The 16761-nt window shown below is 34.4% G+C and overlaps 1 pseudogene across 1 annotated transcript in view; it reads right to left on the bottom strand.

Moving 5' to 3' along the window:
- Nucleotides 1-16761, bottom strand: part of LOC114273390 (calcium-transporting ATPase 3, endoplasmic reticulum-type-like) — a 167733-nt pseudogene that overhangs the window by 24746 nt on the left and 126226 nt on the right. Inside the window, exons 6-10 of the transcript XR_014344580.1 lie at nucleotides 11313-11424; nucleotides 6342-6440; nucleotides 6093-6239; nucleotides 5929-5986; nucleotides 4190-4273 (exon numbers count right to left, since the gene is read on the bottom strand). The product of XR_014344580.1 is annotated as a calcium-transporting ATPase 3, endoplasmic reticulum-type-like (transcript). The remainder of the gene's footprint in view (nucleotides 1-4189; nucleotides 4274-5928; nucleotides 5987-6092; nucleotides 6240-6341; nucleotides 6441-11312; nucleotides 11425-16761) is intronic.

Below are 16761 nucleotides of genomic sequence, written 5' to 3'. Positions count from 1 at the left end.
GGGTAATTATTGTTTTCCACTATCAAAAAAAAAAGATGGCTGCAAGATTATTATGATTATGATCACAAAACGAGTTGTTTACTCATTAATCTAAATATTTTACCTGTTCCAGATTTTTGTCAGTGTTTTTATCATTTTCAGCAAAATCAACTCGCAATTGCCAGCCATTGATCTCCAAGTTATGGCACCACAATCACACAAGTCATTTACAGAAAAGCATGGTGTTCTCTAACGTAAAGGACCTGACATGCCCATGTTCATACTAAGCATGATCTATAGTGCGCTGGAGGCCTGAAACTTTTTGGCCTCTAGACAAAGACTTTCTTGTGGAAAATGCTTAGACGTATATCAGTATAGCAAAATCAAGAAAAAAACGGGGTGGACAGAGGAGCAGAACTTCCATAGTAAAGCTATGATGAAGCATAAGTAATTCAAGTTAGCACAGGCCTTTCAAAACAAAAGCATCATGGATCAAGAGTAGAAATTAAATAAAGTTGTTTATGTGAACAAGGCTACCTGTTGGCAATTTTTTTTAGTCCAACAGTGATGGCCTAAACAATAGAAAAGAAAACCCAAACCCCCCACCCCCACCCCCCCCCCCCCCCCCCCCCACACACACACACACACACACAAAAAAAAAAAAAACAGCATGCAACCCAGATAAAGGAATCCCAAGTCTCTATTATGAATACCACGAGACTTTACTAGCTAAGCTATCTAGCACCTTCCTATTGAGAATTTTCCTGTAATTGTAGTACAAAACCCTTGAATGTTGTTACACCTAAGCTACTAACCATTTGTTGCCAATAAGAGTTCATGGAAAGCATGATAGGACTGAGCTTTGGAAAGATGCAAATTTGAGTGCAAGAGTATGGGAGTGTGACTTTAATACGTTTCTGCAACCTACAGTCCCAGTGTAGGGGTGTTCTTGATGGCTAAAAATCTGAACTCAGAAACTATTTTCCCTTTGAAAAATTTATTGCAGCCAACTTGGTTGTTTTGGCAGGTGAGCGAAACATAAGAGGAGACTTGATGTGCCCAAAAGGAATGCAAAGATGACAAGGAAGCAGCTCGGGGATTTCAATGGCTGGTGTTCACCTAGTTGCTTAGGGCCAAAGTCTATGGAGATAAGACACATCAGACCACACCTTCAATGGCATTATTGTTCTTTAGTAGCTTGCATCAACCGAACTGCTGCTAGAGAATCAGTAAGAGGACACCATGTAAAGGAACATAGTGGTGGACAGCATGTTCAAACAGAAGTCAACATAGAGATTGCCCTATTACAGAAGATAATAAAGGAACATTTGAGGCTTCAACTAGACATGTAGGATGACCTATATTGTAACTTTTGAAAGAATGAAAATGCAATACAACTACAAGAACTTGCTAGATATTGAAGAATGAAAGAGAAGTCATGTTGATTTGTCAGTTAATGAAAAATTACATCAGAGGACAGATTGCAAATGTGATGTTCCGGGATATTTAATCCAATTGGTTTCTAGATTGTTTCCGTCTAAATCCATTACTTTCAAACTTTTATTCAGTTTCGAGACCTCGTAGACTGTGTGATGTTACTACACTACATAACTTCCTTGTTTAAACTCCTAAGTTTTGTTTTGGGATAAAACCTAGAGTTTTGGACGTAAAGGCGAAACTGGGACGAGAGTGGGAAATCCTTTAGAACCTCTTTTGGACCAGTAAACATTTCCGCACGTGCGCGGTTGGAACTGCACGTGCAGAAGAGGGGGACCGCATGAGCAGAGGTGAGGATCGCACGTGCAGGAAGAGTTGAAAGTTTGAGTTTGCTTCTGAAATAAAAGCACGTGCGGAGGTGGTTTTCCACACGTGCAGAGAAGAGCTCCCCACGTGCGGTGAAGAGGTCTCACACATGCGGAAATGATTGGGTCCCAACTCTGAATTTCGAGAATCTCACCTTTTTGACCCCTTTTCTCATCTTTTTCTCCCATTTCAACAATACCTCTCTCTCTCTAAAACCTTTTCTCATCTTTTCTTCTCCCTATCTCTAACCCTCACCCAAAAATCTTCACTCTTTCCTTGTTCTTGGAAAATCTATAGCTTTTTAGACCCTAGTGCTTGAGGCCAATTTGGAGAGCATTTCAAGAGCTTCACTTTGTGCGGTAGAGATCAAATTTCGACACAGCCAATTTTAGGGCTTTTCTCTCATCTTTCTCCTAGAGCTTGAGGTAGGGAGTTTTTTTGAGTTATATATATGTTTTAACAAATTTATTGCCATTTTGATGAAATAATTGTGTAGTTTGAGTTAGGGTTTGGTTTGGAAGATTTTTTATTTTCAAAAAGGGTTTTTCTCAAATGTTTTCTTCAATCCATAAGAAAATACGTATGTGATAGTTGGGAGCTCTATTTTTGTAAAAATCTTTCCAAAATGAGAAACCCTAATTTTTGTGAAAACCCAAGGTTTTGGAAATTTGGGAAAAAGGTGAGATTGTGTGGAATTATACATTGTTGAGATTCATTGTTGAGAAATGATGAAGAAATTGGCACGTTCATTCTCATTGTTGAAAACCCATGGAAAAGAGAGATTGATGTTGAGAAATTATGAGAATAGTATGTTGTTATGCTTGTTTTGAGAAGATAAAGAATTGAAAGGATGATTATCCTATTGAAATTTTTTCGATTATATGAGAAAGAAAATACATATGATGATGTGTTGCTATTATCTGTTGGAACATATTGTGTATACATATAATGAGTAGAGATGTGGTATTTGATCACAATTGAGAACTGTGTTGTTGAGATTGGAAATTATTGAGGAAAATTGAACTTTGCAAAATGTTGATAAATTGTTTTGTCATCTCATCTCATTCTCATTGCTTTTCAAATTGGCATTGTCGAGGTTACACTTTGGAAAAGAAGTATTTGTGAAACAAACTTTCGTTTTGAGTTGTGTTGGGATAAATACGTTTGGTAAGTGTGGTTAGGGGGTGTACAGTTGAGAACTAAGTTGGCTTGAGGTCTATGGTGAAAGTCCAAAAACTCATGCAGAGTAGGCACCAAGTTCCTTCCGGTTTGAGAGCCTACTTACAGACACCAGCTTAGAAATTATTTAAATTGTATTTACCACCCCTTGATTATATAATGAAATCATTGAATTGATTATGTTTTCGAATAAGCATCTTGCATGAGATTTTAAAATGAGAAAAATTTACATTTTTGAGTATGACATGGCATTTGCATCCATCTCATGATGATTGCTTAAAATGTATATACTTTGACAAGATTTCCCTACTAGGCTTCATGCTCACCCCTAGTGGAACCGCTGACAGGTAAAGATGCTGTGACCCCGCCGAAGTAGGGGCATAGGGGACTTTTGGGGCGCATGACTCAGTTACTTGTATTCTGTTTTTGACAAGCCAAGGGCTATATTTGTATGGATTTGATAACCATTCCATGTAACCTGGCATAAGCCTTGGAACTTGTAGCCCATGGCACATTATTTTGTACATAGTTTACTTAATTATTCTCATCACATGCCATAGATTCACATTCTAGAAAGTGTTGAATGTATAATTGCATGTGGAGCATTTTCTAAATCTCATGGGTATATTATGAAATACAAATGTGGAGATTTAGTCATTATGTTGGCCAAGATGCTATTGTTCCTGTTCATATGCGACCGACGGAAATCAATGGAAATTTAGAACACATTGATGAGTAATCTGGGTTTGTCAAATGTTAATTATTTAGGGGCGTTACAGAAAAATTGGTAAGAGTAGAAATGACACAAAATATCTTACGTTAATTTTTTTTGTTTTTGAGAAACAAAAGCCACAAATAAATACAAACGAATTCCTACTGAAGCTTTATCAAATGTGAGACAAATGTGTTCATCTTGCTTACATTGAGTTGTTCAAATAATCACGATTCCAAACAATATAATCATTAAGTACTAAACTTTGGCATAAATTTGCCGAAGTTTTTCTTGAGAGCCATAGAGTTGGTGCTACTATCATGGGAACTATGTCAGGGAACAAAAGAAAAAAAGCGAGAAAAAAAAGAGGCCATGTTACTAACACCTGCCATACTTGATAGCCTAGAAATATTAAATAAATTTGCAAAAGTTTTTTTGAGACCCATATTTTATTTTTTGAACAGACAAAGAAATATTAAATAAAATGCTCGAAAAGAGAGAGCCACCAGGCAATACCTTGGCAACTGCTATGCCTGATCCCATGGCAATTCCTATGTCAGCTTTCTTTAGTGCAGGTGCTCCATCGCCAGTCATTGCAACCTTACAATCATATAGTTTACAATTAATTTCTAGAGCAGGAAAAACACATTTGAAAAAGAAACTGGAAACCTAAATGCTTTGCACAAACAGTTGGTCAATATCTAAACAAATAGTGCATGCTGAGCTCAATTCAACTCTTGATTTAAACAGAATACACATGCGCGCAGTTATGATTTGTTCTACTTTCTGAAAAATTACAAAGATAAGAAATCCAAACGCAGTGGAATAGGGACAGTTCTGGCTATGGTCACAACAACAAAAACAAAGAAACAAAGAAACAAAACTATGATTACCTACCCCACCCATCCACTCCAAGCAGAATGAAACTAGATGGAGAGACTTATAACCATTGGGTTAGCAGATGCAGAAAGGGTTTAGTAAGTGGACTCAATCTTAGAGTTTAGTCTAACAATGCATGCCTGACAAAACTAAACTCATAACACTTCTCACCCCTAAAAAACTAACTCACGAATGACATATATATGTATGCAAAACCAAAGTTAGGTTCAGCTACTACTACATGTACGATATGTCTTCATTGCGCCACAGTATCCCCATCCGTCCTTTGAGCTGGGACTGACCCATGCACATGCATAGATCACCACTAAAAAACTGCTTTACAATAGATCTGCTACAATATATCAGCATAACAGTATCATATGTACCTTGATGTAATATTCATGAGATCCTAAATACTATACCAAGTAGAAGGATGATCAGCCACATTGTGACTAGATGAAAGCTAACTTACGGGGAGAGAGAGTAACCACAGTAGGTCAATTCACTAGTTTCAATAAATATAGCCATGAGAGCAAATATTGAAGTGGTGAGAGTGAGAGTGAGAGTGAGATTGAGATGACATAACACCATTTGGCTTTCTCAGAACATTCCAAGATGTGCTTTTATTTTATGGCTCCTATGCCAAGAAAGATTGGCCACTAAAGATAGGCTAAAGGAATGGGGGATGGCAGTTGAACCTAAATGTGGTCTGTAACATTCCAGAAGAATCTCAGAGCATTTATTTTTGGAATGCCCATTTACTTCCCTCATTTGGATAATGTGCTTCAGAAAAATGAGATCAGTAGATACCCTCAAAGCTGGAGTGAGGAGGTTCTTTGGACAGTCCAGTATTGTAAGAAGGATAATTTCCTAACTGCTGTTTTCAAGCTTTTAATGGCTGTTGCAGTCTACCATGAAAGGAAAGAAATAGAAGAATCTTCACCCAAAAAAGAAATGGACCTTTGATTATGAAAGCTATTGGGGAAGATGTGAGGTTTAGAATCAATACTTCGAGAACGGTTAAGAATAACTTTGCAAATTGGCAGACGTGTTAACAGTGGGATATTGCTGTACTGATACACTTTGATAAAAGTCGTTAGTGTACCATGATGTCAGTTTTTTTTTTTTTTTTTTAGAACACAAAACAAAAGATATTTATATTTATATCAATTCAGTACAAAGTTTAGGATTAAAAAAAGTTCTGTTTTTAGGCTTATAGTCTTTAGATGTTGTGCGAACAGTCTTGCTGTGCTTGCAACAATTTGTTTGTGCTAGGGGAATGACCCTTCAGCTGATGTACATTTTGTCTCCCACTCAGACCTACTGGACATCAGGATCATACAATCATTCTGATAACTGAGACTCAGGAGACCTACCACTTCATTTTGGTGTTGTAATGCTTCAACCAGCATCCTTTTATGAGATGGCTCAACCCTAACAGGCAGCAAAATTATGCCCGAATTACAAGATATAATTCAAAAAATTAAAATTCTCAAGAAAAAAGTAAAATGACTAAAGAATTATCAAGTGTCAAGTATACTGGGTGAACAGTGTCATGCGTTGTAATGCCATTGCTTTTTGTAGTGCTGGAAGCTCTTCAAACTCAGAAGCAGTGTAAGGAGTGTCCACCAAAATCTCCCATGTGATCGAAAGCACCTATCTTTTGACACAGTGATTCTGCAGTACTCTAAAGTTGCCTCTCAAGTTAGAAAAGTACCCTTGAATATTTAAAATATTAAAAAAGATTACATGATATTACAAAAAAGTTAATATTGATAATTTAAGTTACCTTGTTATCCCCTGTGACCACTATAACACGTATGCCAGCTGTCATGCATGAAAGTATAGCATTTCTTACTTCTTCTCTTGGTGGATCAAGCATTCCGACCTTTAATTTTATTGAACATAAAAAAGAGTAAGAGAACAAGAAGATAAATGGCAACATGAAGACAATATCCAAATCCAAAAGATCGATTATTTTTACGCTCAACAGGGAGAAACTAAAATTAATAGAACAAAATTTGATCAACCAATCATAGTTCAATAATGACTGTCTCAAAGAGAATGTAAAGCATTTAAAACTTTTTTACGTGCTTTTACATTGTTTATTTATCTCCCTACAAATATCTTTTCATTTGAGAGAAAACCATTTGAAACTTCTAATAAATTCTCCTTCCCTCTTTCTTTCCCTTTCTCTAGATACAACCCAACCAAACAAATGAAAGGGTGGGTGATACAAAGCATGCCAAGAAGAAAAGTGGCAAATCAGCGATTTCATATGGAGTGCACCCTAGACATTATACAATCATGTTACGGTTAATTCGTCCATGTTCCAAACCCTTCCCCAATCTTCCTCTTTCTCTATACAAAGGAAGCAAAACACTGTTCCAAAGTTACTACTCACAATCCCAGTTCCCAACCCAAAATCCTTCCCCAATCAAGCATTAACCAAGCCTAATACCTAATTATACCTGTTGGCCTACAAATTAACAATTACATCTCATACATAGCTACTTTCCTAGAACCTTCAGTAGCCAATTCTGAAATCTTGCAGCCACAAGAATAAAACTCACATTTTCATGTACAAATCCTAAAAGCTGCCATCGACCTTTTAGGATCCTAAATCCCTTACCCTAACTACTTTCCATGACCATGACCCACCACAATTCCACTTGTAGGTATCCTTAGGCTAAGTTTTCTAAAGTAGTTCTTCATTAGAATAGTATGACCATCAGCTTTGTATCAGAAATGATCCTTCCTTTCCTTAAAGCCATAAGTTCTCTTTGTTTAATCTACTAACATGTTTAATAGCAAAAGCCTTTCTTCCAAGTTTGATGCCCTTTTGAAAGGTAACAAAAATACTGAAACTACCAAGGAAGATTTTGGCATTGATCTCTCTCTCTCTCTCACTCAAACCACCACCTAACAAAGTCAATAGTGGCCACCACCAACTTCACCATTGGTGGTCATCACACCTGCCTCTGAAACTTACATGCAGTAGCCACCATCACCCAACATCTTCTCCAACTCCAACAGCAGTCTACCATCATGAGCCATCATTTCCTGTGTTGGGGACCTGGTACAACCCTCATCATCTTCCTCTTCCTCCCCCCTTCCATCTTCATCAATCAAGCTCTTTCCTCTATCTCTCCAGCTCTCGTTCACTCTCTGGAAACAACTAATTTAAACTTGACAGATTAACAACTTAAACTCTAAAAATGACACAATTTCACCATGACCAAAGCAAATCTAATTGCATGTTGTTTATGTTTGGAGCAGCTCTACAAAAACACATCATAATGACAAAAGCTGTTAGGTCACATTTAAACAAAATATTTCTTAGTGCCACCATGCCAAATTAATAGAGCTTTAGAGTGGTTCATATTTGCAGCATTCATAATATGATATGAACAAGGTTGTTCATTATATTAGTTGTTCCCAAAGTTTTTAAGGGTAAATGCGTAATGCAAGGCAAATTAGCCCTCATGAGGTGAGGTGTAAGCCTCAAGATAATGAGGTGTTAGCATTTCAAATTTCAAATTTTTATATTTAGGACATAAATAAAATATTTTAAAGTAGTTAAAAAGTATTAAAACTTAAATATAAAGGTGTAAATACTTTTCTCCTCAATGCACTGAACATTTCACTATCGTCGAGGTGCGGACAAGCTGTCCTACTCGGTTATCAAAAGAAAGAAAGAAGAAAAAAAAAAAAAAAAAGGAGGTTTGTACAAGCTGTCCTACTCGGTTATCGAAGTTGAAATCGACATTCTAAACTTTAATTATTAAGCTTCTTACTTAAGCTTTAGGATTGTGTTTCTTTGGTTGATCATTTACTTGATTTTTCCTGTGAAATATAGTTACAAAAGAGGTTTTTCTTTTATGTTTAAACCATGTAGGAGACTAAGTTTAACAACAGCCCAAGACAAACTCTCCATATGTGTACTTCTCATATGTTTTTTTTGTGCAAGATGCATACAAGGCACACCTAAGGCGCATATGCCTTAGACAGTTGACGCGCATGCCTTAGACAATTGATGCGCGATTTTGGAAAGTGTTGCCTAAAAATCAAGGCCTTAATGCATTTTCCCTTAGCCTCACCTTGTAGAGAGCCTCAATAATGACTTTAAAACTTTGATAGTCTGACATTGATTTAGAAGAAAAATGGCTTCACTTCCACAAGTCATAAAAAGATATTCTCTCCCTTGGGCTAATTGGTTGGTTATGCTTGTAGATTGGCCCATTTTGCAAGAGTTAGGGCAAAGCTATAGGCAAGTTTCTTTCCAAAAGACATTTAAAATCATTAGGCCTGTGGTTCAAAAAGACATTTGAAATCATTTGGTTTGGTTTACAAAAGATGGCCCAGTTCTCGATTCCAATGTTGGAGAACCATAGATGGTCAGTTCGGTTCTAGGTTAAGTATAAAGCCAAACTAACCCCACCCAAGTGCATCACTAACCAGAACAGACCCAAAACATTCCCCAATCATGCAGCAATCACACCAAAACCATTACCCCACTTATTAGCCTTCAAATAAACAATTAAATCTCATAAAATAACAGCTTCCCTGGAACTTTCAGCAGTCAATTCTGTTAATCCTGCAACCATACAACTTAGAAATCAAACAAAAATTCAACATTTTTTATCTACAAATCCCAAAAGCATTCTTTTATCTTCTACAACCTCACCCTCACAAATTTCCATAACCAAAACCCACTGCAATTCCACTTATAATCAGCCTTACGCCAAGTTTCCTAATGTTATCATACTGCAAAGGGATTTTCAATCTTTCCTTTTCTTCTCTTCTCTTACCAACCATAGCATGCTGGACGCATGGTTCTAAATTGCAGTATTGAGACACATAACGGTAACGATCGTGGTATAACGATATCGAGAGTATCAGCTATACATACCGGGATCAGCAACTCACCTAAAACTCAATAATACACATCTTCAGATGACTGTAATCTTAACTGGTCATATTTTAATAAATATTGGGACATTTAAAAATATATTTTTCATACTGTATGACCTAATAAAATTAATGTTAATAAAAAAAAAAAATGGCCCCTTTTCATCGATTGAAGCTCTAAAGTATGAAAACCTGTGAGAGTAAGAACCTGTCTTTCAATCCCACATCAAGTGACATCTACCAATGTACACTCAAGAGTCCCACATCGGCTAGTAACTCAAGCAACAGCCATCCCACTAGCTTTAAATAAGCCTTATAAATTATACCCATGAACAGAAAGTACTCAATCATTGGTTAGTCCGACTCTCCACACCACATGGCTGAATAGATGACTAAAATGATTTTTTTAAATACATAATAAAGTAAGGTTCAAAAAAAAAATTATTTCAGATATGGTGAAAAACCATTACGGACTGGTTTGTAACAGAAACCAGCCGGTTCAGGAGCGATTTCAGTTCACACCGGAAAATCAGTCAATATCCAAATCTGTCATCCTTAAACCAACCGTTACGTTACAAACTGAATGCTTTTTAGAACCACTAATGGACTTGTGGTAAGTAGTTGCGAGAATTAATAAGAAATTTCCACCAACCACCACATACAAGTAAATGATTTACCATGTGTGTGTTTCTGCATACATAAATAAAAATATAAGCTAAGAAGCATGGACACTTCTAAGAAGGTGGCATGTTAGATACTAACACTGACCGGACACTTCCTAACACGTGAAAGACACAAGTCCAAACATGTGCTGTTATTTTTTATAATTTTTTTAGACTAAAGTCATTTGAGGGACTCGCATTCATTGCTTAGGCACATATGAAACACATTATAAGTTTCAACAAAATAACTTTCAATTTAAAAGAAAAACAACATAAATTTATGCCTATTAATCCATTCTCCTTTAAACTTTAGAATTCAAGGTATGTTATATACTTTTATTAAATTTGAGTGAAATATTTATAAATGACATAAAATAAATATAGAAAACCATAAATTTGTGTGTTTCTCAAGTGTCGTGTCTTATATTTTTTTAAAAATTGTTATGTTGGCATGTCCATATCGTATCACGTGTTCGTGTCTGCACTTTTTTAGTATAGAAGTTAATGGATATTACGCTAGGTTTTCAAAAATATTCAATTGGATCTCATCTAAGTGGCAGGAGCTTCTGATACATAGTTATTGTATATCACACTTGATGCTACTTTTACTAAGAAATTTACGACATAATCTCATATATACATATACCACTCGTTTTTTTCTCCATAGCGGAAAGATCTAGAACATTTCCATGGATACCTAAATTTGATGAATTTGCTAACAAGTACAATGAAAACAGTTTACCAAGCTTGCCAACTTGCAAACAAGTAAAATGCTTCATAGTGAAGGGTAGCCACATTCATGGGGTCTCAATAATAAATGAACGGGGCAATTACCAATCAGGGTTGACAAAAAAAATTTACAAATACATAGGGGTACAACTATTTCTTGTGAAAACAAACACAATAAAATTTGCACCCCATAAAAACACCCAACCTTTCGTAAATATTTGCCCCACTTCCCACTGATTGATAGTTTCCCCTAAATTAATGAAGCATTCATGCAAATCACTCATTTTTGCTTCTTTTGTTCTTTTCGTCTGATTGAAGAAATGACCACTTTTAGTAGAAAGTAGTAACAACCTACTCGAATGATGACGGGAAAATCACACAAAACTTGTTGCAAGAATCTTGATGCCTAAGACTCACCAACAATACCAATCAACAAACTATACCCAAAAAAAACATACCAACCCAACAAATGTAAGGTCCTTTTCATCGTCGAAGGACACAGTTTGATGACCCATGGGCATCCTTTTCAAGGCTAGAGCAAGACATCGTAAGGCTTCCTTTCCTGCAAAACTGATCAATAAAAAATTCATATCTACACATAAGGCCAAGGGATAAAAATAAAAAATAAAAATAAAAAAGAAAGAAAGAAATAGCCATATAACAAACAAAAAAAAAAAAAAAAAAACCAAAAAACCATATTTCTCTTAAGAAACTCGTATTATTGATTAGGACTAAAAAAACAGGTAAAATGATGCGCAAGTCAAACAGATATAAAAAATTGCAGAAGGATTGACAATGATTATAAAAGGTACCAGTATATTATGTGAGAAACCAAACCAGTAACCAATCAAACAGAGGACCATTGTCTGTATTTGGCCAACATCATGATTATTACAATGGAATAGCACACGAACAACCAGCAAAATTCGAAAATCAAATCAGTGGGATCTAACTGTCTCCTGATATCAATAATCCATGTCACAGATACAGATTGGATTTCTCTTTATACAATCAAGAGTCATTCTCTTCCACCTTTGAACATAATTTAATGTTTCAGTTTTTTAATTCCTCCAAACTTCAGCTTAATGTCAGATTTTGGTCTGATTTAAAATTTCAATCTTTAAAAATATACAAGGTATGGAATATTCAATATATACTATATACATGAAAAATATGAATAATAAAATAATAATAATACAAAGGATTCACTTAATCCACGTCTGTCAAAGCCACATGATATCAAAGATTACACATCTAGTTTTAAAAAATATTCCTTCCCAAAACTGAGGTTAAACTCCATCCAGCAACCGTCTATATGCTAGGGGCCATTGCTTGATGAAGTGGTTAAAGCTGTGACTGCCAAACGTGAGATTGTAGGTCAAGTTTGACCGTTTTGAGCAAACAACTTTGAGAAAATTATGCCGAGTGTTAGGTCTTCTGTAGCAACAATTAGGAATAACCTTTTTTCAATTGTGTAATACGCTTGCATAGAATAAAGGTGAGGCCAAAAGTAAATATAAAGGGCACGAAGAACAAACTTTGCAATTCATTAAGGCCACATACAAAAAACACAAAATGAAATTAAGGGTTAAAAGTGGAATAAAAAAATAAAAAATGAAGTAGTTAACAGCTAGAAGACCCAAGTGTACCATTACAACACAAGCACAACTTAAAAGTGTCCAAGATTATAATCATTTCAAGAACGAACTATTGAGAAACGTAATTTAAAAAAAAAAATTAAAAAAATAAAAATAAAAACTTTAGGTGAATCCCATCAGTAAGGTTCAACACACTTTTAATTTGAAAGGCAACTAATTAAGCAGACAAAAAGAAATGAGTGAGGGGACACAACACTATAAAACAGTACCAACATTTACAATAAAAGGCTAGAACTATATGCATATGTCATGTTAAAATAAAAGTCAAAATCTGCAAAAATTGGAAAATGGTTGGTTTCAATTCTAACTCACTAGGGATCAATTCAAGCCAAGTAAAAATCAGTTTTTTCCCGCCTGGTAAAGTCTCATTTTATAATTATTTTAATAAAGTTAGTTTCCTATATGATAATTTATAAGTACTGGAAGTTTTATCCCAAAAAATAAAAAATAAATAAATAAAACGACAACCGAAAAATCTAGTTTTGGTAAGTTCTATTCTCAGACCAGTCAGTTCATTTTTGCTTTTTTAAAACAAAAACTGACAAAACCCACAGTCTATGTTATTCCCAACCATCCACCCTTGCACCATTAACCCAATCGTCCCTTTCACTACTTAGCCTCACCTCAGTCCTTATTTCCCTGTCTCATTCTTAGAGACTACGGTTGAAAGATGATGCCTCATCTGGTTGTCTGTCTTGCAGTGTATCCAGCCAACCTCTCTCTCAATGTCACTCTCCCTCTTCTCCATTAACATCTCACAAATCCATCTCTATCTCAAATCTGACCACGGCTTTGTAGACATCTCACATCTGCATCTGCATCTACATCTCAAATCTCACCTTGACTACTCAAGGTCTCTCCTTCACCAGCGACTGATCCTCTTCATTGATATCTCAGATTTCACATCAATTACTCGATGTCTCCGACTCAATTGACATCTCTCCCTCACCAGTGAATGATTGTTTCTGTCATCCTAAGGTAATTTCAAAACCCTTGTTTTACTTAAATCTATTAATTTTTGAGTCCTTGATTGTAAGCCCTAATTTTAAAAGCCCAATTTTTTAAAATCCCTAGTCTCCAATTTTGGATAGCGTTTGGTAGAGTTTTCTAAATATGATTTGAGAATAAGAGTTGTATATTGAGTTTGTGAGTTTTGAAATTATGATTTGAGTGTGGAAAATTTGTTTGGTGAATGAGTTTTGGATTGAGTGGGAAATTTTTGATGTGACATATGATATTTGATACAAAAACTTACAGCTCATAACCAAGCACACAACTTAAAATTCTATTCAAAACTCATAAAAAAATTTTAAAAATTCCGATTTTTTTATTTATTTATATATAAAAAATAACATGTGCCAATTGTATATAAAAAATAAAAAAAAAATCACTGTACCGGTCAACCGGCCGGACATCCGGAAGGACGATCAGTTAGCCCAAATTTTCCCACCTTTGATAGAGTTTTCAAAAGTGGATGTAGAATTAATTTTTGAAAACGGCAACCAAACATCACGCACAAATTAAGAGGTAGAAATACATTTTCAAAACTCTTCCAAACAGAGCCCCCCATTTTGAAAAACTTGAGACTATACTTCACTGGCTGATGAAAGGGAAAAGAGATTTCTTGCAATTTGAAGCTCCATGTGATTTTTAATGATTTGCAATTTTTTGTATTGATCTAACAAATTATGTTTAACCTCTTTTTTTTTAGCTAATGTGGTTTTAATGCATGTAGAAACTACTATTTTATTGAATTAAATAATGTTTAATTTGGAGGTTTTTTATCAATGTTGAGTAGGCCAATTTTTTATTTGTAAGTTCTTTTGCTAATAAAAAAAACCAACAAACTACAAAACCGAAACGACCAACTGAATACAAAATGACAGGTTCAGTTTATCACCTCTTCAGTTAGCTTTGGTTCCTTAGTAAACACAACCGACACAATTAGTTCGGTGATCATTTTGGCTAAAAACCAACCACCCCAAACCGATTACACCCTTATATTTTATGTTTGTAGTTGGGAGTATTTGGTAACCTTTCGAAATTTTTAGACAGGTTGCAGGGGGGTCGCCCTATTGGTCAAGTTATGGAAATCGATTTTATTCATGGGTCTCTTTTGCTTTTAATAGGTTTTACAAGCCAAAAGTCTTAGTTTCCAAATAGGTAGATAAATCCCACTAGGAAGAGTTCTCTAAAGTCTATGGACAGTAATTAAAATTTAATTTAATAAAGAACAAGTTTAAGAGAATTTAGTTCTCTTGGTAAATGTGTGATGCAAACCTGGCAATTCTAATCCTAGGTGCAATGCCTGTGAGAATCCAAGTATGAACTTGCTCCCATACTCACCCAAGAAAAGGCATTGTAACGAGAAGACCTTCTGTTTGAAAAACAGATTAAGGTGTGGTGGAATCAAATATTGAATTTGAAGGAGGAATCATGGAGACAAAGGAAACCAAAGTGAATGAGCATCTTAATGCTCTTCAACTTACTAATCAATCCAAGGATGTTTATCTACAACTAAACTGACGATTGATTTTGTCATGCCACAAATTCAGTAATACAATTGTAAAGAAAAATCAACCATTGTCTTCGTTGCAATCCCAAACTTAAAATAAATAAATAATTAATAAAATTGTAGTCTCAACTTCGTAATTTTAATACCCTACCATGAATGCAATCACAAAAGTTGTGGATTCATTTACTCTAGTGCTTCAAAAGTCATGGTTTGAGTTTTTGGCTCTGTTTGGTTCCATTCTGGAATCATGATTCCGCCCTCATATTCAAAATCACATTTCGAAACATGATTATAGTTTTCAAAATATGATTCAAAATCACATTTCGAAACACATTTGAAAACATGTTTGGTAACCAGAGAGTTTTTGAATTTTTGAGTCTACTCGGTCGTTTGCCTAGACATCCTCCCGAACGTCCAGCCGGTTGACCGGAGCAGTGCTTTTTTTTCTTTTTTGCAATTGCCTCCTGTTATTTGAAAAAATAATAATAATAATAATAATAATAATAATAATAATAATAATATTTGTTTTTGATATTTTTTAACAAAAATGCTTTAGAGCTCTAATATAGGAGCTCTAATAGCTCTAATGGGAATGTGGGACCCACTCTGATGTGATGTTTGTGCCTTGTCTTGTTTTTTTTTTTTTTTTTTTTTTTTGCTTGGACACATCACTAGAGCTCAAATTAGAGCTCTAGATTTAGAGCTCTCTAGCATTTCCCATTTTTTAAATATAGAAATTATTTTTTTTAGCAAAATGACAAATTATTTGGCCATTTATTTAAAATTAACAAAAAAAATTAAATAAAAATTAATTTGTCACAGTAATTTTTAAAAAATAAAAAAACATTTTTAAACAAAACAATTAAAAAAATTTCAATCAAATATACAATCAAAAGTAATTTTAAAGCACTAGCTAAATATATATTTTTTAATATTATAAATAAAAAATATTTTCGAAATTTTTTGAATTTTTAAAATAATTTTTTTTTTTTCAATAATTATTTTTTTGAGTTGAATTTTAAAAAGAGTTTGGTTATGAGCTTTGAATAGAAATTTCAATAGAATTTCGAGTTGTGTATTTGGTTATGAGTTATAAGTTTTTTAATTAAGTTTTAAAAACTCTTTTCAAAATTCATAACCAAACAACTTTTTTTATTTCAAAACTCATTTCAAAAATTCAAAACTCTTTTCAAAACTCATAACCAAACAAATTTTCGGTTTTCAAATCATGATTCAACAACTCACAAACTCAAAATACAACTCCATTCTCAAATCATGATTCTAAAACTAAACCAAATGCTACCTTTGTTTTTGTTTTTGTTTTTGTTTTTTTTTTCTTCTTTTTTTTTCCTTAACAAGGGGAGAATGACACAAATAATAATATCAACAAAAGGAAAAATTAAATAAGCAAAAGAATTTGGAAATTGGTTAATTTCAAGTCGAATGCACATAATGATGCGGAACATGACATGGAGATTTTATTTATTTGTAATTTTATATTTATTTTTTATTGATAGTTAATTAGTTACTGATTTTACTAAAGATTAGGTTTCCAAATAATGTTATGATTTAGTTTCCTACTTTAAATTTGGGTTTCAAGCCTATATATATTAGGTCTTTACAATGTAATCTTTAACTTTGAATTAGCAGATAGCATATGCAATGCTTGTGCAATTCAAGTAAGTAAAAGTAAAAATAAACAACAAAGAAATTAATATTGCAATGTGTGTTGCT

The sequence above is a fragment of the Camellia sinensis genome, chromosome 11, assembly GCF_055761805.1.
Source record: "Camellia sinensis isolate YWXY chromosome 11, ASM5576180v1, whole genome shotgun sequence".
In the NCBI taxonomy this organism is placed as follows: Eukaryota; Viridiplantae; Streptophyta; class Magnoliopsida; order Ericales; family Theaceae; genus Camellia; species Camellia sinensis.
This window is presented reverse-complemented; position numbering and strand designations above follow the sequence as displayed.